This window comes from Lissotriton helveticus, chromosome 7, assembly GCF_964261635.1.
Source record: "Lissotriton helveticus chromosome 7, aLisHel1.1, whole genome shotgun sequence".
Taxonomy (NCBI): Eukaryota; Metazoa; Chordata; class Amphibia; order Caudata; family Salamandridae; genus Lissotriton; species Lissotriton helveticus.
The window spans coordinates 1886021400-1886044872 of NC_136068.1; positions in this window are offsets into that span (position 1 = coordinate 1886021400).

Here is a 23473-nt window from a genome sequence, read left to right on the forward strand (position 1 = left end):
AATAGCATGGTCACGTCAGTCAGTAGCCGTTCATATGACGCAAGCAACCAACAATTCCGTGTATGCACAAATCTATGCATGTGTTCTCCATGTCATCTATGCTTGTTTGCGGGCAAAAATAAAATGGAAATGCCGACTTACTGAACAATTGGCCCGTCTGGATTCTGGAATAGGTGGTGTAGGTCAGGTGGTACTGGCTTCGTTAGTATATTCTATTCTGCAATCAGAATGTTTATGGAACATTTGATTAGTGTTCTATATGTAGACGGTCTGTGAATCCTGCAAGCCAGTAGTCATTCATACTTTGAAGTCAATTTTATTGGAATTGTTGTTTCCTAAAATGTTTGAGAGGATTTTTGAATAATGTCTTTGTTTCACAGCACTTAATGTTTCTCTTTCTTTATTATTTATTTATTTCTTACATGATCAGCACCACCCAGGGGCAAGAAGACGGGGTCCGAGTTGGCAGGACAACCACGAGAGGAGCGCTCCTCTACCAAGGATCCTGCTGCTGGCCCCAGTAAGTCCTACAGTGCTTATAGTATTAACAATTATATTTCCCTAACTTTTTAACGCACCTTATTTTTTCCAACCTATTAAGCCTCCTTCCTAATTCAATGTTAGCAAAACATTCTTTGGTCTTCAATTTGTTTTCCAAATTTTGGGTATCCAATGCCATCCCTGACTTTCAGTTCCTTCAAACTGCCTCTGCCCTATGACTCTCTGTGCTACTACTATTAGACTGTGTGTAGCTAAGCTGGCCCTGTTGGCCACTCATTAGTTAAGGTATTCTTTTGAATAAAGCTGTGATAGAATAGCTGTAGCCACTGGGTCCACTCCTGTCTTTTGCGTTGTCCTCTGTAATCTCTAATCTTTGTCAATTCCCACCAACAAAATGCACAACCAGATGTTTGCCTACTAATTTTTGTTCAGTTAGTATACTACTACTACTGTTGTGGTTATTATTCTCTGCACATGCACATACAGAACTATGCACAAGAAAATAGAATGTTGATGTTGGTGATAGGGAGGTTGGACCTTACTTACACCTTACACCCTAGTTTCAGAACTCAGTCAGAAGAACCCACAATCCAATGACCGTCTACCTACCTAAGTGTGTCTGTCATAGTCATTTGTCCCATTCCCGACCCCCACACAAAGATAGTTAGATATATATACCCAATGATTTTATTACACAACCCAGAACAGAAGAACAACCTTTTGCTCACTCACTCGTTTCAGTCCACAACACCCCAGACACTCAAAATATACCACAAAGTCTATGTGCAAGTTCAAAAACTTTATATTTTTAATAACAAGCTTTGTATTGTTGTAACTTGTAAGTATTTACATGAAAAACATCCTGCTCCACCATGCAAAATGAAGAAGATTAAATACTATACATTTTGTACATCTAGTGCACGATAGAGAAATGTGTGAATTGTGAGAGACCCCTCACCGTTGAACGTATACTGCTTACACATGCATCGTCCGAAAGCTCTGCAAATCTCTGGTCCGTAGAAGGCAATCTTCTCATCTGCCTATGAGAAAAATGTTGCACATTAGACATTGAATACAACTATGCCAGTTTTTAGCAGTCATGGCAAAAAGTGCAACATTATGGATCAGCAAAAGGGACTAACAATACTGGTTTATCAACCTCTTTAGTTGTATGCAACACTCATGTGGCCTCAAAGGTGTCTTTCTTACTGTGCAACAAGCTGCGAGGTAACATGGGCAAAGCAGTAGATCCGGATCTAAAATGGTTATATGGCTCAGGCTAACTTTCCAAAGACTAGAGTATGAGTAGAGATTAGATGACCCTAGGGACCATCTAATAAATTAAAACTAAACTCTGTCTAATGTGACTGCTGTACAGTAGGACGCAATTTGGACTAGTTAAAACGATTTATGTTGTACGTAACAGTTCTTTCAATCTTCCTTCCTGGTCAAAAAAGTACAGCTAGTAAAATAGGGGGAGGTGTGCAGGCATCTAAAAAGGTATACTTGCTTTTATAGGTGCACAATCACTACCAACCACCAGTGCCGACGGGGCCAGCGGCGATGCGATTGCCATCCAGGAGGGGACAGTGGCTGCGGCACCTGCAGGAGCATCAGTGGGGGAGGAAACTTCAGCGGTGGGCGGTGGTAAGTTATATTCATTACTTATTTTCATTACTAGGTGGAAGGGGAACATTTCCCTCACTGTGCTATGAGACTTATTAAGAAAGTATGAATTTGAAGTTGTACTCGACAATATACAATGGTTGAAGAAGACACCCTTTGCAGCATTACCAGTGTGAGTTGAGTAAACACGGCCTCTCCTATCAGACTCCAACTCAGCTGTGAAAGTTCTGGAGAAGACTAAAAGTCAGATCAGATGACCTTGAGGGATGTGTTGAACAAAAAGGGAAAGAAGTGAACTAGGGTGGAAGGAGGAAGAACTAAAGAGATGTAATAATAAGACTAACTACCATAGAAAGATAATTTGGAAGGTGAATGCACGTGGCTGATATGAATCCGATGCATGGGTTGTTGAAGGATGGGTAGAACTGGAAGGTGAAAGAAAATGCAGGCCTGGTTGGGCAAAACAATATGGGTGCATGGATATAGTGGATAGCAAGAAACATGAGTGGAGTTTGTGTCAATGAAACCCATGGCAAGGAAGGAGTGGACGCATGGGTGGTTGCTGGTGAAAGTGAAACCAGCTAAGGCGATAATAAAGAATGATAGACATTTACTTTTAATGGGTGGATGCCCCCTAAATGTATTGTATTCATCATAGGTGGAGACTGTCACTGGAAGCAGAGTTTTACTTTGAAAATATAAACGGAGATACAAAAAAGACTGGTGTTCTTCTGTGTACTCAAGTCCACCCATAGTACTAGGGCAAGTATAATACAGGAAAAAACTTCAACAAATGCTACAGGCAGGGGAAACAGGAGAATAGATTAGGTAGATATTAAAAGTTGACACCAATTGTATGTACTGCGCTTAGTAGTGCTACTATGCCACAATGTACTGTTGAATTAATTTTGAAGAGTTTCAGTTACAATTCTGTTTCTTTTTTAATAGATACTCAAACTCCTTCCCAAAAACCATCACGGAAGGAGTTGGCAGCCAGGGCCCGGCAAAGTAAACTGCAGGCCATTGTGGAGGAGTACCGCAAGCTGGTGGCTGAGGCAGAGGAGGAGGAGGAAGAGGCAGCGGCAGCAGCTGCTGCCTCTTCCAATGCGTCTGGCCCCAGCAAGGCCCCACCTGCAGGAGCAGCCGCTCACCGCCGGCATTTAACATCTGCCACCCCCTCACAGCATGGATGCAAATGTAGGTGCCATGCATTTAGCCAACAACTTCTCCTCTGGGTGGCCAAGCTGGAGGACCAATTAGAGGAGCGCGTCAAGATAATAGTGGACAAACACCTCAAAGCCTGCCAATTGTAATGGACCCTGTTGATTTGCCCCTTTTTTAATACTTTTGTTGGTGGGTGGGAATTGGGTGTTGGGGTTATAACTTATTTTTGTGGGACATTCTTTGGACTTGGACATTGGTTGGGGTTAGGGTGGGGATAGGGGTGGGATAGGAGGATATTTTTTTACATGAATAAATGTTATTTGTTTTCAACTTACACATATTATGTTGTTTTGTGGTGGGGTTACTGTTGTACGTCACACGGTTTACTCTAGATGCAGGGCAGCGGCCAGTGTTTAATTGAAATACTTTATTAATTGACCACATGTGTAACATGCAAACAGATAGATGCGGTACCCCTCACTCAGTTATATTTGTCCTATTAGTACTACCAGCCTCTCCTCCATTATACCTCCCAGCAAACTTCTCTTCTTACATGTGATTGAGGATGATTAAGTTTGGCACCGCAAGGGCTGCATGGTTTCCCAAGACAACGGAGAATATGCCGTGGTTGTGTGATGGTAGTAGTAGACTGGACACTGGCACTAGCATTGGCAAACAAAAACAAAGAGACAGTCATTTGCCTGAGAGAGAATGTGGGAGAAGTAGAAAATTACAGTACATAATACTGACAAAAAAATACAAACAATATTTCAACTGCTAAATGAACTCAAAGAAATCAATGGTGTCGGGGACAGCCAAGTACAAGAAGATAACTGTAGTTGCGTTGGGGTCATTAAAAAAACACAATACAAATCGTAAACTTAAATGCTCTAAAATTAAATTCAAACAATGCCAGCAATTATTTACATTTATTCGTTGGGTCACTTTGGGAAATTAATTGTCTTGTACACTAGTACATAAAGTGAGCTTGGGTGGGCAAGCAGAAGAAGATCCTCGCCCTGCCTCGTTGACATTTTATTTCATTAGTGTTGCTTTCACCACATCTGCCCAAGCAAGCGTGTGATCAATTGTTGGTGTAGGGTTAATGTAGTTACATCACACCTCAATAAAAAAACACACAGCCCGGGGGAAGAGGGATAGGGTTTGATGAATGGATGGGAACGGGGGTTTGGGGAAAGGTTTGACAAAAAAAAAACAGTACACATGGAGACAACAAAAGCAAAACAATGAAGACGATGATTGATCATCCACTACTACCCAATAAATGTAAAGTCAAGTAAGAAAAATGAAATGGATGCATGATGAAGGTTTATTAACTTGATGGTTAATAATAAGTGGTATAATTACTTAACTACCACTACACAATTCAAAGGAATTATTTCTTATATATGATATTATGAATATGACTTTTGCCTAGGCTGTATGCCCTCTGAGAAACTGTAATACCTGATGTAGTGGGCTGAAAGCTAGTAAAGAAAATTAAGAGATAGTTTAAGTGAACAATCAATTACCAAACAAAAGCGTAAAATAAATGAAGAGGAAAAAGGAATCAAAGAAAAATATGAAAATGATACTAAAGTTAATGTATTATCCAGGGCCAAATGTGTAGTTATATCTCGTCATTCATCTTTGTCCTCCCTTCCATGGATACTGTGACTGAATATCATTCTTGGGCGCCTCTGGCTGGATGATGAGGAGGATTGGTAAGGTAAGTGTGAGTTGGTGCTCCACGTATAATAGCGCTGGGTGAAAGGCCGGCCTGTAAGTGTTGATGAAAGAAGAAATGGGGTATTAGAAATAACTTAACTGAATGAAAACATAAAAATCAATTACGGTGTAGTGCAAAAAAGACAACACTCGTGAGCGAGAAGATTTTCAGACTGAGGCTGCTTGGATACATTGATTAACTCTACTCTTCTAGTTGCACAGCAGTCATCGAAAAGAACAACAAGATAGGAGCCAGCACAGAACAGTTACAGGGCCACACCACAACACCGGGCCGTGAGTCTGTGCCCAAACTCAATTTACCTACATTTTTTGCAGTTTCAGACAAAAGGCATATACATCAACCTAGCATTTTCCAAAACAATGAAATCAATGCGCCAATGTCAGTCAATCATACTACTATTCTATTCCACCACTGCACACACATGTAGCCTAGGTCTGCTGTGGTTCTTGTTGATTGGTTGTTTGTTTACCTTGTATTCTACTTCCTGAACATATTACATCAATCATCTCAGATCAAACTGACTGACAGCGTGCAAAGATGGTATGGTGGTCATCATCATCATCCAGTGTGGCAAGTGTACGTGTTCTCCAACAGACCACCAACAGCAACTCAGTCTGTAGTGAGTGACTACGATTAAGTCCAGACTGCACCTGCAGTAGTAGGAGTACATTTGGATACATATTATTAAACAACATGGAAACATTGACCATCACTTGAGACACAAGTACTTTGTTATTATATTGAACTACTAGTATAGTTCTACTTCATGCACATTTGCTCTGAGTCAGCAATCATCCAATGCAATGTATGGCATCATTCATTTCATATACCTGTCTTTCTCTTCTTTGTGGCTGTCAGATCATAGATGCAGCAGAACCTTCTGAAAGTGATGACGAGATTACTTTAATTTTGGAGCCCTGCTCAAGTTCTGACATTGGTGTTCGTTGTGAAGTTTGAGCCAGAAAGACAGATACACACAAATAAGGAAGGGAGAAATAATGGAAGGGAGAATGTAACAATTTAAAGGCCTAGTTGTCGGGGAAGAGGAGCTCGTCCTCAAACCCTGGTGGTTCTTCTGATAGAAGTAGGTCATGTAACCCACTAGTTATGTCTTCCGACTCGCTCTCCTTTTCCAGCTCTAATTCACGTATTTTGTAGTCTGGTGGTATGAAGTGCTGGTTCATTTTGATCATGGATAACCTCTCCACGCTTTTGGGCGAGAGAATGGTCCTTTTCACAGTCACAATGACACCAGCAGCACTGAAAACATCCTCAGAAGAGACATTTGCGACAGGGCAAGCTAGATACTTTATCGCCAGCCTGCTCAGCACTGGCCATTGGCTTCTTGTCCTATACCAATACACCAATGGGATTTGCTCCATGAACACCTCTGTTGTGTCATCCAGATAGGCCTGGACCAACCGCTCAATGTTCATTGGTGCTCGGGTTTGCTCGTCCTCTTTTTGCTTTGCGACAGCAACGGACTTACCCATCCCTTTCTGTAGAAACCAAGCAGCTATTTTTTTGCTTGTGTCTGATGAATCAGATCCTGTTGGTGCGGTTGTTGTTATTGGTTGTGTTGGTGACTGCTGGGAAGCAAATGCACTGCTCGCATGCTGTAGGATGCTCAGTAGTACTTGCACTGTCCTGGGCTGGCACTGGCAGGCCTCTAATTGAGAGCCGTTTGTTTTCTAAATCAGTGGCTTCCTCGGCTGTTACAATTTTGTACTTGGCAACATCCACTTCTGAAAAAGGAATTACTGCATTACTGTTCACAAATAATTTGTACCGTGGATCCAAAATTGTGGCAGTAATGTAATGTTGATGTGACACAATCTTATTTGAATCCTTGTATTCTCAGATAAGCGGCCGGCTAAGGACTTCGCAAAATGACATGATACAAGTTTTCTTTCAACACCTTTGTATGTTTCAGACACCTCCTTCAGCTCTTGCTCTAGCATGCACAACAATGGGATAGCTTGGCCCATAGTCCAGTCCTCCCTGCTGACTGCACGTGTGAAGACCTCAAAAGGAAGTAGCATCTCTGTCAGGCATTTAATGAGGTCCCATTGCGACATCTCAACTGTCATGGCTTTAATAATAATTGAATCCGCTGATCTTCTTGACATTGTCATGACATAAGCATTAAGTGGTATGTACTGCTCAAACAGCCGATCAAGCATGTCATAAGTAGAGTTCCAAATTGTTGGCACCTCCTGGATGAGTGCTTTGACTGGCATTTTATACTCACGTTAAATGACCCTTAGCTGCTTGCGGGCTTTAAAAGAATGATTGAAATGCGTGCAGATTCTTCTGCAAATGGTCAGTAAGTTGCTGACTTTGCTTTTATTTTTCAGAAAGTCTTGAACCACAATGTTAATGCAGTGTGCCAAACACGGGACCCTGACATAGCGACCATCTTCCATGGCCTTAACTACATTACTGCCATTGTCGGTGGCAACAAAACCAATGTTAAGCCCTCTTGGTCGCAGCCATTCAAAGACCTTGCTGTTGAACTCATCCAAAATGTTTGCAGCAGTATGCGATTACTCCATAGCAAACATGGCTACAGTAGCATGTCTGCGAGTATTATTAAAAATCTCAGTAGTGTCAGTGCCTGCAGATATCTTTTCTCTACCACCTGAAAAAGAGATCCAGTGTGCAGTGATGCACATGTAATCAGTGGCTTGGCAACTGGTCCACATGTCTGTTGTCAGGTGGATACTCTGCACAGCACTTTGCTGCAAGACTTTTCCAAGCAATTCCAGCACTTCGTGGTATAGTGGTGGAACAGCAACTCTGGCAAAATAGTAGTGGCTGGGAACATTCCATTTTGGGCAGAGGGTTGTCACAAATTCCAGGAAACCCACCCCTTCAACAAAAGAAAAAGGGAGAAGGTCCAGAGCTAACATTTTAGCAAGCTTAGCATTGTACAAACATGCTATTGGGTGGTTGCGCTCGTACTTTCCCTCCTGCCTAAACATGCTAACAATGGTACGCTGATTGCTATTTCTTTCAGTTATGCCCAATGCAGTACTTCGCGTCGCAGACTTCGCACCCGTACTCCTTGGTGTCTCCGGGTTACTCTTACTCTGGTGCCACTGAGATGTTGCTGATGAGGAGGATGTGGGATCTACCACTGCAGTGCTGGGGAGTCGGACAGGGGTACTTAGTGTACCACTACCGGATAGAATGTCTCCCTCTTCTTCCTGTTCGACCCGTGGACATTCTACTGCTTCCCCACCATCATTAATGGTTCCTGCTTTTATGATACATAGGTGGTCCTCCCACTTGATTGCGTGGTGTTTTTTCATATGGGTCATTTGGCCTCCGGTACCATAGTTTGTACCAAGCTTACCACGACTAACAGAAGAATGACAAATGGAGCATATAGCAATGTTCTCCTCATTTGCGCTAACTGTAAAGAAGTCCCACACTGGGGAGCTTAACTTTTGTCTCCTGCTAGAGGCGCCACTTCCAATGCCGGATGAACTGGAGGTTGTGTGTTGAATATCACTATGTGGCTGAGCAGTAATACCACTACCTGCTTCTGCTGAGGTTGAACTTGTGCTGGATGTAGGACGCTGCCGGCTCTGTGCAAATGTAAAAATGGAAGCTGGAGGTAGTTTTGGTGTGGCCTGTGTTGGTGGTATGTGTGCTACATCCCTAGTTGCAGCCATTCTTGCTAGGGTTAAAATGTTGGTCTCCATGTCCTCAGGGCCAGGAGTAATGCTTGTGATGACTGGGTCTGACTCGTCATCACCATGATGTTAATGTTGATGTTGAAAGTATTTGTAGAGCTCTCTGTGACCAAGCGGTTTCCAGGCGCTGGGGGGTTGATAGTGTCAGATGGAGGAGGCGGCCAGGAGGTTACAGGTTTGTATAGGCTTGGGTAAACAGATGGGTTTTTAGCGCCTTGCGGAAATGCAGGTAATCAGTGATGGATCTGATGGTAAATGGGAGACTGTTCAAGAAACGGGGGGCAAGAATGGAAAATCTAGTGCCACCAGTTCTGGATTAATGGAAACGAGGGACGCTGAGGAGGGCCTGACTGGAGGAGCGAAGGTTACGACCAGGATGATAATGGACAATCAGGGAGTTAATGAAAACAGGGGCAGTATGGGCCTGGGCTCTAAAAGCTAGGCATCCCATCTTGAAGAGAGTTCTCTGCAGGATGGGAAGCCAATGAAGGGATTTGAGGAGGGGAGTGATGTGGTTGGACCTGGGAAGCCGATGGATAAGGCGGGCAGCCTTGTTCTGAATGATCTGGAGGCGCCGGAGTGCATAGGCAGGAATGCCCACGTACAGGCAGTTCCCATAATCCAACCGAGAAAGAATCATGGCCAAAACGATTATTTTAAGGGCATCGGTGGAAAAAAAACAGGATTTTTTTTAATTATCCTAAGGGAAAGAAAGCAGGATGATACAACAGAGCTGACCTGAGGACGCATGGAGAGGTCCTGACTGATTTTAATGCCCAAGGTTCTAACTGTCCCCAAGGGGACCGGAGGGGTGCCGAAGATGAAAGGCCAGAAGGCAGGAGTCCAGAGACTAGCGGCGCCCCGGTCAGGACCAGCTCCGTTTTGTCCGGGTTTAGCTTGAGATGGTTTTGATTCATCCACTCAGAAATAAAAATAAGTACAGATTGAAATTTAAGACGAGAATCAGGGGCAAGGGAGAGATCAAAGACAAGCTGAAGGTCGTCTGCGTAATTATACACAGAGACTACCATGTTAAGCAGGGAAATGATAAGGGGGTAAATATAGAGATTAAAAAGAAGGGGGGAGAGGGAGGAACCTTGGGGAACCCCACAGGGCACGGGCCGAGGGGGAGCAGAGAAACCAGAGCGGCGGACGGCATGTGTCCTGCCCTGGAGAAATGAGGAGAGCTAGGAGAAGGCGGTGCCCTGGATTATCCGGCTGTTCAACAACGCACTCCATAAGTGGTAGGCTTCCTGGAACCTTCCTTTTCCCTAGCCTGGTCTTCTTGGGATGTCTCTCCCTCTCATGCTCAGATTGTTGTGGCTCCCAATTGAGATCAAGATCATCAGAAGGGATGCTTGGCGAAGAACTCGATGGACTAACCCTCCTTTTCCTTGGTGGGGATTTGGAAAACAATAGATCTCCTGCATGAGGTGCTTCCTCTTCTTGCTCTGCATCAGGCTCAATTTCCTGAACTGCCCCGACTTCGGGAGGAACAACAACTACTAATGCCGGTGGTGGTTCTTGAACCACAACTATTGCAGGAGGTGGTTGTGGTTGTTCTTTTCGTTGAACATCTAATATTGCGGGCGGTGGTTGTGGAACAACTACTATTGCGGGTGGTGGTTGTTGTTCACCACTTTTCTGCTGTGTTCCCTCTTGCGTGGAATGTGTACTACTTTGAGATAGCGATAGGTTCAGGTCAGGCTCAGTATCACTGCTTTCCACCATTAGGCTGGCTACCTCTTCCCCACTCATCTGCTTTGGCCCTGGGGTGGTGGCTTGGGCCCACTGATGCGGAGGTGCTGGCCCCAGCTTGGACCCCGGTCACTGCGGCTGCAGGCGTACTTTTTTTCCCAAAAAAGGTTTTCGGGTCAACACCAGACTTAAGTGTCACTTCCTTCTTCTTCTCAGCAACTTTCTTGGTCTTGGAGGACCTGGTACCTGCTTTCTTTGGGCCCATCTTCTTCAGATGTCAGAAGCAGCACTCAGTTGCACAAGTTGCTGAGAATGATGTCTGGTCAGGTTAGTCACACCACACGTGACATAGTACAGAAGGATGTCCGTCTGGCAGTAGAACAGGCGATGAATGATGACAGACACCTCCTCTTCAGTATTTTGTGCACCTACAAGCATACAAGGCAGAACAACATCAGTCGAATGTGGATTTTTGTTAGCTTTAATTTTGATTCCTACTAGAAGTATTAGTACACTCAGTAAGAGTAAGAATAGCAAATAACTAAAATGCAAATGTAGTGGAAGTGGAACTTGTTTATCCTTAATTTGTGCATCATTACGGATGGATGCAGCATCAGTGACCTGCAGCAGATAGCAATGGGGATGTGAACAGTAGTAAGCCAACAGGAACAATGGCAAGACACAGGCCAATTTGTCAAAAACAAAACAGCACACTACTACTACTACCACAGCTCTACATGGGTACTCTCATCAAAGGTACATGGGTAAAGGCCAGAAAACAATAAACTCAAGCAGGCCTATATCCCTATATGGCCAGAAAAAAGGGGATGCCTGTTACACATCTCAGCTTAATGCAAAATACGAAAATCCCCATGGCTAAAAGGTTTGAAACTGAAAGTTACACAACAACACAAACAACAAAGGCATTTACCGTTTACACCCAAACAGTTAACTACACCCCAAACACCACATTTGAAAATTCAATGCATTTGCCACCTACGCCCTAAATGATGTTAAATTCAACAGACAAAATGGAAACCGCTACATCAAGCATCCCCGCTAACTACCTCTGGGACTCTAGGCCTACTGGCAGAAAAAATCACAAGTTTGTAGGCCTGCGACAAAAAAACTAAAGCACGATGGAAGGTCACACAAAATGGTCGCCCCCACATGGCCTGGCCACCCCTAAAAACATGAAAAGAAAGAGAAGACAGACAATACATGCCTATGGCAAAAGGACAATGCTTGGCTTGACAAAATGGCCACCAAGCCGCCCACATGGTCAGGCCACCCTCAAACAACAAAGTACATAGAGGACAGAAACAATAAGTGGTCCATGCTCCAAAAACTACAAGCAAATGACAACCTGAGGAGTTTCTTTAGCAAAATTAACAGCATCTACATTTTCGGGAAGGTTTTAGGCAACTTGAGAGATATTGCTCGCAAGAATGCAAATTCGGTGTGTTCGGCAGCGCGAACTGTACAAAACGTCATTATCGCGTGCCCGAGCATGCACATTGAGCGCGCGAAGAAGACAAAAACTGTAAGGTCGCGTTGTAGCACTGTGCAAAGTTACCAAAACAACGCGAGCTGAATTCTAGGGTTACCTAGTGCGCACAAAAAGCCATATTATTCAACACACACAACCAAAACCTGCAATTCAACACCAACAACACATTTTGCTAATCAATCCAATGCCATCCATGACCTACATGATGTTACACTTACAACTTAAATTCCCCAAAATCAGTTGAACAACTTTCATGCACCCTTGGTGAGGACTCTAGTAGTACCCTTGGGCCTACTGGCAGAGTAGGCCACAAGCTTGGAGGCCTATGGCAAAAACACAGTGGCTACAAACACAAAATGGCCAAGCCACCCACAGAAAGTAAATGAACTCAAGCAGGCCTACACTAACTACATGAACTACTAGGGTTACCTAATTTTATTAAAAAAAAATAAAAAATTCCACTACAACAAAGTATGCAATGAAATCCAATGCTATCCATGATGTTTTACAGACACCACAGAAGCATGGGTGGACCCTTGGGTACCTCTAGGCCTACTGGATGAAATGTCAAACACATACAACTTGGCCCCTCATGAAAGTACAGGCCTCCCTCAATAATAATTTTTAAGAAAGATTGAGAAGCACAGAAAACTGTAGTTAAAAAAAACCCAAACCAAACAAACATTTACAGTACACCAATTCTCAATTCTCAAACTTACTTGTAAAAGAAAAGTTCAAATCCAAAATTCCTCAATAAATCCAATTAAAGGCTATGATGCAGCAGACATACACAAAGAGTGATCCTTCCAGCTCCAAATCCAAATGAAAGTGAACACCAGATGGACAAAACACTGGGAGGAGCCTGGTGGACAGGAACAGGAAGTTGGAGACTCAAGGGCACTTCCTTTCTCTTGAAAAAAAAAGTAGAAACAAAAAGAAGAATCCTAGCCCAAACAAATACAGCCATATCACAATCTGAGGGGTTAAATGAACATTTTTGAGAAGATTTTAACATGCTCGAGAGATATTCTGTGCCAGATTGCAGTTTCTGCGTGTTCGGAAACGCAATCTTACCAACATGGCACTGCAAGGAGGATCGCGCGTCCTAATGACATGTTCGCGCATCTAAATGATGTTATCGCATTCTCACAGTCGTATGGGACTGTGCGGCCGGACTCCAAACATCGTAGCGAACGCGACCGGGAGAGAAAAGCGAGATAGCGACTGCAGAACCACGGTAAGTCATTACCGCGCACGCGAGAATGCTATTGAGCGCGTGAGGAAGAAAAACTACTACGCTACGCTGTAGATAGCGAGGTAGTCGACAACTTTGCGCTCGCTGCGTATTGCGAACTTGCCAAAAATTCGCAAACTCCGCGAACGGAGCGTAGTTCTACGGCCAGGGTTAATTAATTATTAATGAACTGCTGCCTAATGCAGAGGCTCAGAACTGATAGACTTCGATCTGTGTCAATACAAGCCTGCGGACAACGGTCCAGGATACATTAACTCTTTTGTGCCCGGGGATAGACATAAGTGCAATGTTAACACTACTTGTCCCAAGTCCAGTATTGCTCAGTGAGCTAATAAGACTAACTTTCAATGACATTTCCTTTCCGATGGGTTCAGAGCATTTACCTGAGCAAGAACTAACAGACCTACGTTTTGACATTCTCAAAGGTGCCATTTTTGCGATAGAAAGCACTGGTTCTAGCATTAGCCAAAACTTTGAACATTCTCCATTTTGCCGATTTTGCAACAGAGGACACTGGGCATAGATGTATACGAGACATTGAATAGACTATTACAGTGTGAAAGTGCCTGGCTCTAAGGGTAAGTTAGCATAGCGCCAAGAGGAAGAAGAATAAAATTAGGGCCTATTCACCAGCCCGAGTGGACCAAGAATAAACTTAGGGTCTATTCACAAGAAGACTGCAAAGCATAGAGAAGGGTAAGGTTTGTTCTGAGCCATGCCATCCACTGAAAGACACACATGTAACTGGAAAGCAGTGGTCCTTGCAATATTGTTACCGGCACCAGCAATACTAGTGACAACTCTGATAATAATATATTCTGCTGAGCTTGAAATACCACACCTTAATGGAAGAGTGGGGGATGGGAGTGATAGAGCTGAGCCAACAAAATCCCCAAAAGACTATGAACAGAATTTAACAATGAACATTACTGAAATGGGGGTGGATGTGAATAAAGGGGACCACAGAAGATTGTGGGATACATATGAAGGAAATCAATACATTGAAATGCTGAAACTGTATGTGACAAGTTTGAATATATCAGATTGCTATGTTTGCACACACCTGCCTACAGATGCCACACATAGTTTGAAGTACAATGTGCTGCCGGTATCCAAATATGTAGGCTGTGTTCTGATGCGTGTCATGTTTCTAAGTCAACACCGCATGTCTGTGTCAGTTTCTTCATCTGACGTATTGACTTCTGATCCCAGCAGTAGCAATGGTGATGCTATAGCTATAGCAGAAAAACAACAGGCCCTCCTCTCAGACCTAAGAAAATGCCTTGTATGACTATACAGCCAGATAAGGGAGACCTAGAGATGCTAAAAGGATTTGTCAGGGCTTCTAGGAATGAGGTATGGAGAGGCCGAGCGGGCTGGGATGACATAGAGACAGGCCACATGAAATTGCCAAGGTTCAGGGTAGGGGAAGTTTCAGCCCCTTCCTGCATCCTCAAGGATGAAACAATAATGCCAAAGAGAATACCGGTTTTACCAAAAGGGGCTGCTAGAACATGCAGCTTTTCAGAACTACTGTCCAAAGAAAACTGGAAAGAATGCATTTCATTTGGATGCACCTTCGAAGAACTGCTTCGAGGAGAGCAGGGATTGTTTGACTGTGAGGACAGGATACACAGGATAAAAGGCATACTACCCACCAAGGCAGTTCCCCAATATACATGGGGACAAGCAGCTGTAATCATACCACAAGACTAACTCGAGTTAGGAGTCGTGACGAGCCATCACCAGGTCTGGTAGGTTACAGGGGCCTTTTCTTTGTCTGTGGTCCATGGGCATACTTCTACATGCCCCCAGGATGGTATGGGAGTTGCTACCTAGCATCCATCATCCCACAGATGACCCACTTCACAAAATTAGTGCCAGCAGCAAAGAAAGAGTTGACACTAGTTAGGGCCAAGAGAACAGCAGAATGGGTAGACAACATGTTAACAGGTTTTGGGGCAATGGTCCCAGTAGTTGGCAATATCTGTTCCTCAGTAAGGATACATCAGTTATCCAGGATGATTGAGGATCTGGCGGACTCTACCACTGATGCCTTAGGAAATATAACAGAGGAACTCACCTCCATAGGGCGGTCGTGGTCCAGAACAGGATTGCTCTCGGTATCGGTCTGTTTGCTGCCTCTCTGTTGGCTGGCTATATGCAAATTAGTCTGTTCCTGTCCCATTGCATGATGGGAACAGGGCAAACCAAACTACCAAGCCAATTCTTACACTGGGAAGGAAGCTTCCGGGGACCGGTTTCTGGCATTTCAGCCGTCGTCGGCCCGGCTTGCTTGAATCCTGATGGTGCAATGAGCAAGGGACTCACATCTGAGTATACCCTTCCACGCTTAGGGTGGACAAAATATTTAACAACAAGGGGTGGTGATGGACAGAGTTTCTGAATTAAGCAGAATACTCTAACCCAGTCAAGAGATCAGGGCTAGATCCAACACCGTTTTTTAGCTCACTGCACCATCCCAGTTCAGAACCTGGCTATATGCAAATTAGTCTGTTCCTGTCCCAGTGCATGATGGGAACAGGGCAAACCAAACTACCAAGCCAATTCTTACACTGGGAAGGAAACAAGCTTCCGGGTACCGGTTTCTGGCATTTAAGCCGTTGTTTTTGGCCACTATAGGTGTGGCAGGGTATACTCAGACATGAGTCCCTTGCTCACTGCTCCATCAGGATTCAAGCAAGCCGGGCCGACGACTTCTGAAATGCCAGAAACTGGTCCCCGGAAGCTTGTCTCCTTTCTGGTGAAGAATTGGCTTGGTAGTTTGGTCTGCCCTGTTCCCATGATGCACTGGGCCAGGAACAGACTAATTTGCATATAGCCAGGTTCTGAACTGGGATGGTGCAGTGAGCTAAAAAACGGTGTTGGATCTAGCCCTGATCTCTTGACTGGGTTAGAGTATTCTGCTTAATTCAGAAACTCTGTCCATCACCACCCCTTGTTGTTAAATATTTTGTCCACCCTAAGCGTGGAAGGGTATACTCAGATGTGAGTCCCTTGCTCATTGCATCATCAGGATTCAAGCAAGCCGGGCCGACGACGGCTGAAATGCCAGAAACCGGTCCCCGGAAGCTTGTTTCCTTCCCAGTGTAAGAATTGGCTTGGTAGTTTGGTTTGCCCTGTTTCCATCATGCACTGGGACAGGAACAGACTAATTTACATATAGCCAGGTTCTGAACTGGGATGGTGCAGTGAGCTAAAAAACGGTGTTGGATCTAGCCCTGATCTCTTGACTGGGTTAGAGTATTCTGCTTCATTCAGAAACTCTGTCCATCACCACCCCTTGTTGTTAAATATTTTCTCCACCCTAAGCGTGGAAGGGTATACTCAGATGTGAGTCCCTTGCTCATTGCAACATCAGGATTCAAGCAAGCCGGGCCGACGACGGCTGAAATGCCAGAAACCGGTCCCCGGAAGCTTGTTTCCTTCCCAGTGTAAGAATTGGCTTGGTAGTTTGGTTTGCCCTTTTCCCATCATGCACTGGGACAGGAACAGACTAATTTGCATATAGCCAGGTTCTGAACTGGGATGGTGCAGTGAGCTAAAAAACGGTGTTGGATCTAGCCCTGATCTCTTGACTGGGTTAGAGTATTCTGCTTAATTCAGAAACTCTGTCCATCACCACCCCTTGTTGTTAAATATTTTGTCCACCCTAAGCGTGGAAGGGTATACTCAGATGTGAGTCCCTTGCTCATTGCACCATCAGGATTCAAGCAAGCCGGGCCGACGACGGCTGAAATGCCACAAACCGGTCCCCGGAAGCTTGTTTCCTTCCCAGTGTAAGAATTGGCTTGGTAGTTTGGTTTGCCCTGTTCCCATCATGCACTGGGACAGGAACAGACTAATTTGCATATAGCCAGGTTCTGAACTGGGATGGTGCAGTGAGCTAAAAAAACGGTGTTGGATCTAGCCCTGATCTCTTGACTGGGTTAGAGTATTCTGCTTAATTCAGAAACTCTGTCCATCACCACCCCTTGTTGTTAAATATTTTGTCCACCCTAAGCGTGGAAGGGTATACTCAGATGTGAGTCCCTTGCTCATTGCACCATCAGGATTCAAGCAAGCCGGGCCGACGACGGCTGAAATGCCAGAAACCGGTCCCCGGAAGCTTGTTTCCTTCCCAGTGTAAGAATTGGCTTGGTAGTTTGGTTTGCCCTTTTCCCATCATGCACTGGGACAGGAACAGACTAATTTGCATATAGCCAGGTTCTGAACTGGGATGGTGCAGTGAGCTAAAAAACGGTGTTGGATATAGCCCTGATCTCTTGACTGGGTTAGAGTATTCTGCTTAATTCAGAAACTCTGTCCATCACCACCCCTTGTTGTTAAATATTTTGTCCACCCTAAGCGTGGAAGGGTATACTCAGATGTGAGTCCCTTGCTCATTGCACCATCAGGATTCAAGCAAGCCGGGCCGACGACGGCTGAAATGCCAGAAACCGGTCCCCGGAAGCTTTTTTCCTTCCCAGTGTAAGAATTGGCTTGGTAGTTTGGTTTGCCCTGTTCCCATCATGCACTGGGACAGGAACAGACTAATTTGCATATAGCCAGGTTCTGAACTGGGATGGTGCAGTGAGCTAAAAAATGGTGTTGGATCTAGCCCTGATCTCTTGACTGGGTTAGAGTATTCTGCTTAATTCAGAAACTCTGTCCATCACCACCCCTTGTTGTTAAATATTTTGTCCACCCTAAGCGTGGAAGGGTATACTCTAAGCATGGGCGTAAAATCCGTTACGCTCGCGGATTTTTCGTATTTTCGGAGAATCCGCAATCCGCGAACTCTCGCGGATGCGGCGAGAATACGCAAAATCCGCGCGAAGCGGATTTTTTGTTTGTGTTCGCACTGCTCGCGCTGCTCGCGGTCAAGGGCGCGGGCAGGAACAATCTCGCACTAGCGAAAGTACAAAAATTAGTAAAGGAAGTGGCCCAGTCTCCAACTTCCTGTTCCTGTCCAGCAAGCTCCTCCCATAGGGGTGGGGTGAAGGAAGTGCCCCAGTCTCAAACTTCCTGTTCCTGTCCAGTAAGCTCCTCCATTTCCTGGCCACTTTGATTTCGATCTTGACTGGGAAGGATTACTTTTTGTGGTTGCTGCTGGATATTTGGATTTGAGGCTTTTTGGATTACTTTTGGATTCGAAATTTGATTTCACAAAGAAGTAAGTTGATGTTGTTTGTTTGTGGTGATTTTTGTGTGTGTTGCTTTTTTTTCGACTTTTTGGGGGGAAAATCTGCAAGTTCGCGAGCTGAGGATGTTTTTGCTTGTGTTCGCACTGCTCGTGTCCCGCGCAGCAACAATCTCGCACTCGCGAAATTGTAAAAATTACAATTCTGCTGCACATGAATAGAAAACCACCAGGCTTATTTATGGGTGCATGCATGATACAACTGTTTTGTTGATTTTTTTTTAACATGATTCTGGCCAGGGCATGGATGGCATTGGAGTGTGCTGATTTTTGAGTGTTTTAGGACTTTTTGGGGTGGTGTTGGGGGCTTGCTATGTGGGTGGGGGCCATTTTATTGTCTGGTCCCGTGTGGGTGGGGGTCTAGGGGCCATTTGTAAGCCAGTTTGTGTGCTTTGTGCCATAGGCCTGCACCCACTGTGCTCTGATGTCATCCATTATGCCCAGGGGGGGCCCAGAATCGGTCTGTTCGCGGTTTTTGCGGGTTTTTGCCACGTTCGCACCGTGAAGCAACAATCTCGCACTCGCGAAATTGTAAAAATTGCAATTTTGCACCGGAAAACCACCAGCAGGCAGCATAAGCCTTCTGAAAATGGATGGATGGCATTGGATTGTGGTGATTTGATTTGTGTTGTGTTTTTTGACTTTTTGGAGTAGGGGTTGGGTGCTGGCTATGTTGGTGGTGGCCATTTTGAGGCATGGTCCTGGCCATGTGGATGGGGGGGTCAAGCGGCCATTTTGAATGCAGGCAGTGAGCTTTGAGACATAGGCCTGCACCCATTGTGCCTTGCTTTCACCCATTGTGCCCAGGCGGAGTCAGGGGTACATGAAAGTACAACCCTCTGTGTGTTTGCTCTCTTGGATCAATGTTAAATTCCTGTTTCCCAAAAATTTAGCAAATCCTAATTTTGAAATTTCCATATTGTGTGGTGGTGTGCAGTGTGCACGTGTGTATTCATAAATGCCTACTTGCAAACTGTTTATTCAAGCGCTACATATGCAACATTTATATTTACTGATGTTCCTCTGTCTTCGTTTGCGTTTAGGTGCACAAAACTCTGCATCATCGTTGAGCATCAGTGCCAGGAAGAAGTGCTGCTGCGGCCTGTTGTTCCGACATCTGAAGAAGATGGCTCCAAAAAGAGGTGCCCGTAGGTCCTCTTGCAATAAAGATGTCTCTACTAAGGAGAAGAAGAAGCAAGTGGCACCACTTACCAAGGAGACTGGTGGCTCAACCAATACATTTTTTGGGCAACAACAACAAAAAAAACAAAGGCCCACCATGAGTGCTGCACAGGTAGCCTGTTTAGTTGTTGAATCCCCAACGACCAGTGATGTTGGTTCCTCGCAAGAAAGTAGCAGCACACCATCAACACAGGTTGTAAATCATCTCACAAGTACTATTCAACAACCAAAGCCGCAACAACAACTGCATGGGCTACTAGTACAAGCAGAAGTACATGCGCAAGGAGCTGTCCAAGAAGGAGCTGTCCGAGAAGGAGCTGTCCGAGAAGGAGCTGTCCGAGAAGGAGCTGTCCGAGAAGGAGCTGTCCGAGAAGGAGCTGTCCGAGAAGGAGAAGGCCGAGAAGGAGAAGGCCGAGAAGGAGCTGGCCGAGAAGGAGAAGGCCGAGAAGGAGAAGGCCGAGAAGGAGAAGGCCGAGAAGGAGAAGGCCGAGAAGGAGAAGGCAGAGAAGGAGAAGGCCGAGAAGGAGAGGTCCATGGAGACTTGCAAGTAGAGGTCAGAGAAGATGCCCATGTAGCGGCGCATGGAGCGGTGCAAGTGCCCACAATGGTTGTTCTTCCAGAAGTAGGGGCACAGGAGGAAATTGACTTTGGAGCCGGGGTATCATGTCAGGAAGACGAAGCCACTCCTCCTGATGATTCATTTTCTCCCAGCTCCCCAGCAAGGAAAAGATCAAAGAGGGTGTGTAGAAGTTCCTCTTCAAGCCCCGCTCCATCAGATGATGATCTGGATCTAGATTGGCAACCATCTCTGACGTCTGAGAGGGAGGCACACCATGAGCTGCGAAAGGTATCACATGTTAAAAGGAAGGGCCCCGGAAAGCTCATACTTATGGATCCGAACGTCCGACTTGATGAAGTGGTGCATTCTGATGTTGTTGAAGAGGATGACAGCAATGATCTATTCATCACACATGTCAGTCCAGCCACACCGGCCATGCAGCAGACAGACATTTACACCCTATCCCGACGTCATGCTGAGCGTGACCCTGGCGACGTGCCACTGGTAGCACCACCAACGCAGTCAAGTAGTACCACAAGTTCAACAAAACCTACAGCTCCCATATTTTCTCCCCAGAGAGGGACTCCATGCAGCTCGACTCCCTCAAGTAAGGTTGCTGCAATAATTGCACAACCCAGTAGATGTCTGCAAGGCTCATCCACCACTGCTTCATCTGGCATTGGCAGCAGTATCACCTCGTGCGGCAAAACCAGAAGTTTCCAGTCCCCAGTTTGGAACTTTTTTAGTGTCCATGAAAAATATGATAACATAGCCGTTTGTTGCATTTGTAAGACTAGCGTTAGCCGTGGTAAGACTGGTACCAACTATGGAACCGGAGGCCAGATAGGTCATCTTGAAAGAAAGCACGCTGTCGAATGGTTTCCGCACCTAGCAAACGTCAAGGGAAAGCGATCCCAAAGGGCAAGTGGCCAAAATATACCCATAGTAGGTGTTTCATCTGAAGATGATGGGGAGGTAGAAGAAGCGTCAGACATGTGTCCGGTTGCACCCAGTACCCCTGGCAGCACCACACCCTCTGTAACACATAGCAGGCACACTGAGAGTCTGGGAGACACACCAATGCGGAAAATGTCAACACTGATCAGAAGTGGGTCGAAGAAGGCATCAGCATCATCCCGCAAATTTGTCCAGCGCACCATTTCAGCCATGTTCTCCTCAGATGCGCAATTTCAACGCAACCACCCAACTGTACGCCTCTATAACACTAAGCTGGCAAAAATGCTAGCGGTGGACCTTCTCCCTTTTTCGTTTGTCGAAGGTGTGGGTTTCCTTGAACTCGTGGCAACATTGGCCCCTAAATGGAAGGTTCCTAGCCGGTACTATTTTGCCAGGGTTGCTGTTCCAGCACTACACAAAGAGGTGCTTGAGTTGGTGGGGGCAGCTTTGCAGAAGAGTGCTGTTCACACTATACACCTGACAACAGACATGTGGACCAGTTGCCAAGCCCTTGATTACATGTGCATCACTGCACACTGGGTCTCTTTTTCAGGGGTTATAAAACAGATAAATGCAGGTGGTGACTTGATCGAGATTTTTAAGGGTGCTCGTAAACATGCAACATTAGCCATGTTTGGCATGGAGAAAAGTCATACTGCAGTCAACATTTTGGCTGACTTTAACAAAAAGGTCTTGCAATGGCTGCGCCCAAGACATTGCAAGGTTGGTTATGTTTCTACAGATAATGGCAGTAATGTAGTTAAGGCCATGGCGGACGGTTTCTATTTCAGAGTGCCGTGTTTGGCGCACTGTATCAACCTTGTTGTGCAAAATTTTTTGAAAAAAGAACTTGCAGTCGACAAAACACTGACCATCTGCAGAAGAATATGCACACATTTCAACCATTCTTTTAAGGCCCGGAAGGAGCTGAGGCGCAAGCTAAATGAACGTAGAATGCCAGTGAAAGCACTTATCCAGGAGGTGGCAACACGTTGGAACTCAACCTTCTACATGCTTGAGCGTCTGCATGAGCTGTTTCCAGTAGTCAATGAGTATTTCTACAACCTGGGTGGTGATACGACAGAAATGATGCTAGCGGTGGAGCAATGGCAGCTAGTTAAAAGCCTGACAGACATGCTTCGGCCTTTTGAGGTCTTCACGCGTGACGTCAGCAGGGAGGACTGTTCTTTGAGCAAAGCTATCCCACTGTTGCTGAAGCTCGAGCACCAAGTCAAGGTGGTGTCTTCACAATTAGAGGACGTTGGAAAGAACGAAGCACATGAGTTGGCGCAGAGATTATTACAACGCCTAGTTAGCAATGAACGGCTTGTAAATATCAAGAAACAACAGCACTACATTTGTGCTACTATTCTGGATCCACGTTACAAAAAGCCATTGTTTGGCAAAGTAATAATTCCTTTTGAAACATCGGATGTTACAGAGTACAAAGGTTGGCTAGCTCAGTCAGCCATTCGTTTTGAAAGAGAGCGGAAGGAAACTGTAGGAGAAGACAGTACTACTAGTGAATCAGCAGGCCATCAGGCGTCCCAAAAAAGCCCGTCTGCATCTGTGCCTGTGGCAGAAGTGAGTGACTTTCCCTCTGAGCCGTTAACCACACCAGCAACCGTATCATCTACACCAGGCGCATGCGATATGTCTGAAGCGAGTTGGCTAACTCAGCTAGGGTTTCCTGGTCCTAGAAAGGACACAGAAGTGCAAAGTACAGGAATCCGGGAGGACATTCTTTCAATGGTGCAGGCCTATCTGGATGACTCAACAGAGGTCAATATTACTGAGGACCCATTGGCGTATTGGCATGGGAAAAGAAAAATATGGCGAGAGCTCACCAACCTGGCTATCAATTACTTGTCTTGCCCACTCGCAAGCGTGTCCTCAGAACGTGTTTTTAGTTCTGCTGGTGGCATTGTGACTTCCAAAAGGTCCCGCCTCTTGCCCGCAAATGTGGAGCAGCTCACCTTGATAAAGATGAACCAGCACTTCATACCACCAGATTACAGAGTACGAGAATGCACGCAGGAAGAAGAGGACACCGCCCTACCTGAGGAAAGTTCTCCTCAGTTACCAGAAGTAACCCCGACTGATGATTTAGCAGAGTATGAGGACGAGTTCTGCTTCCCTGACAGCGAGTTCTGAAAATGACTCAATCATTCATTAATTGTAAATAGTCCTCCTTATTCACTTTTATTCCTGTGTGTCTGTCTTTCTTTAGCAAGTGCTTCATCACATTCCCAACAAAACTGTAATCAACCAATAAAACAACAAGCCCATCAACAGAACTGTCTTGATTTTGATGCCGCAGCATTCCTCAGGTTCACAACAGTTAGTTGACAAGAACTCAGTCCTGGT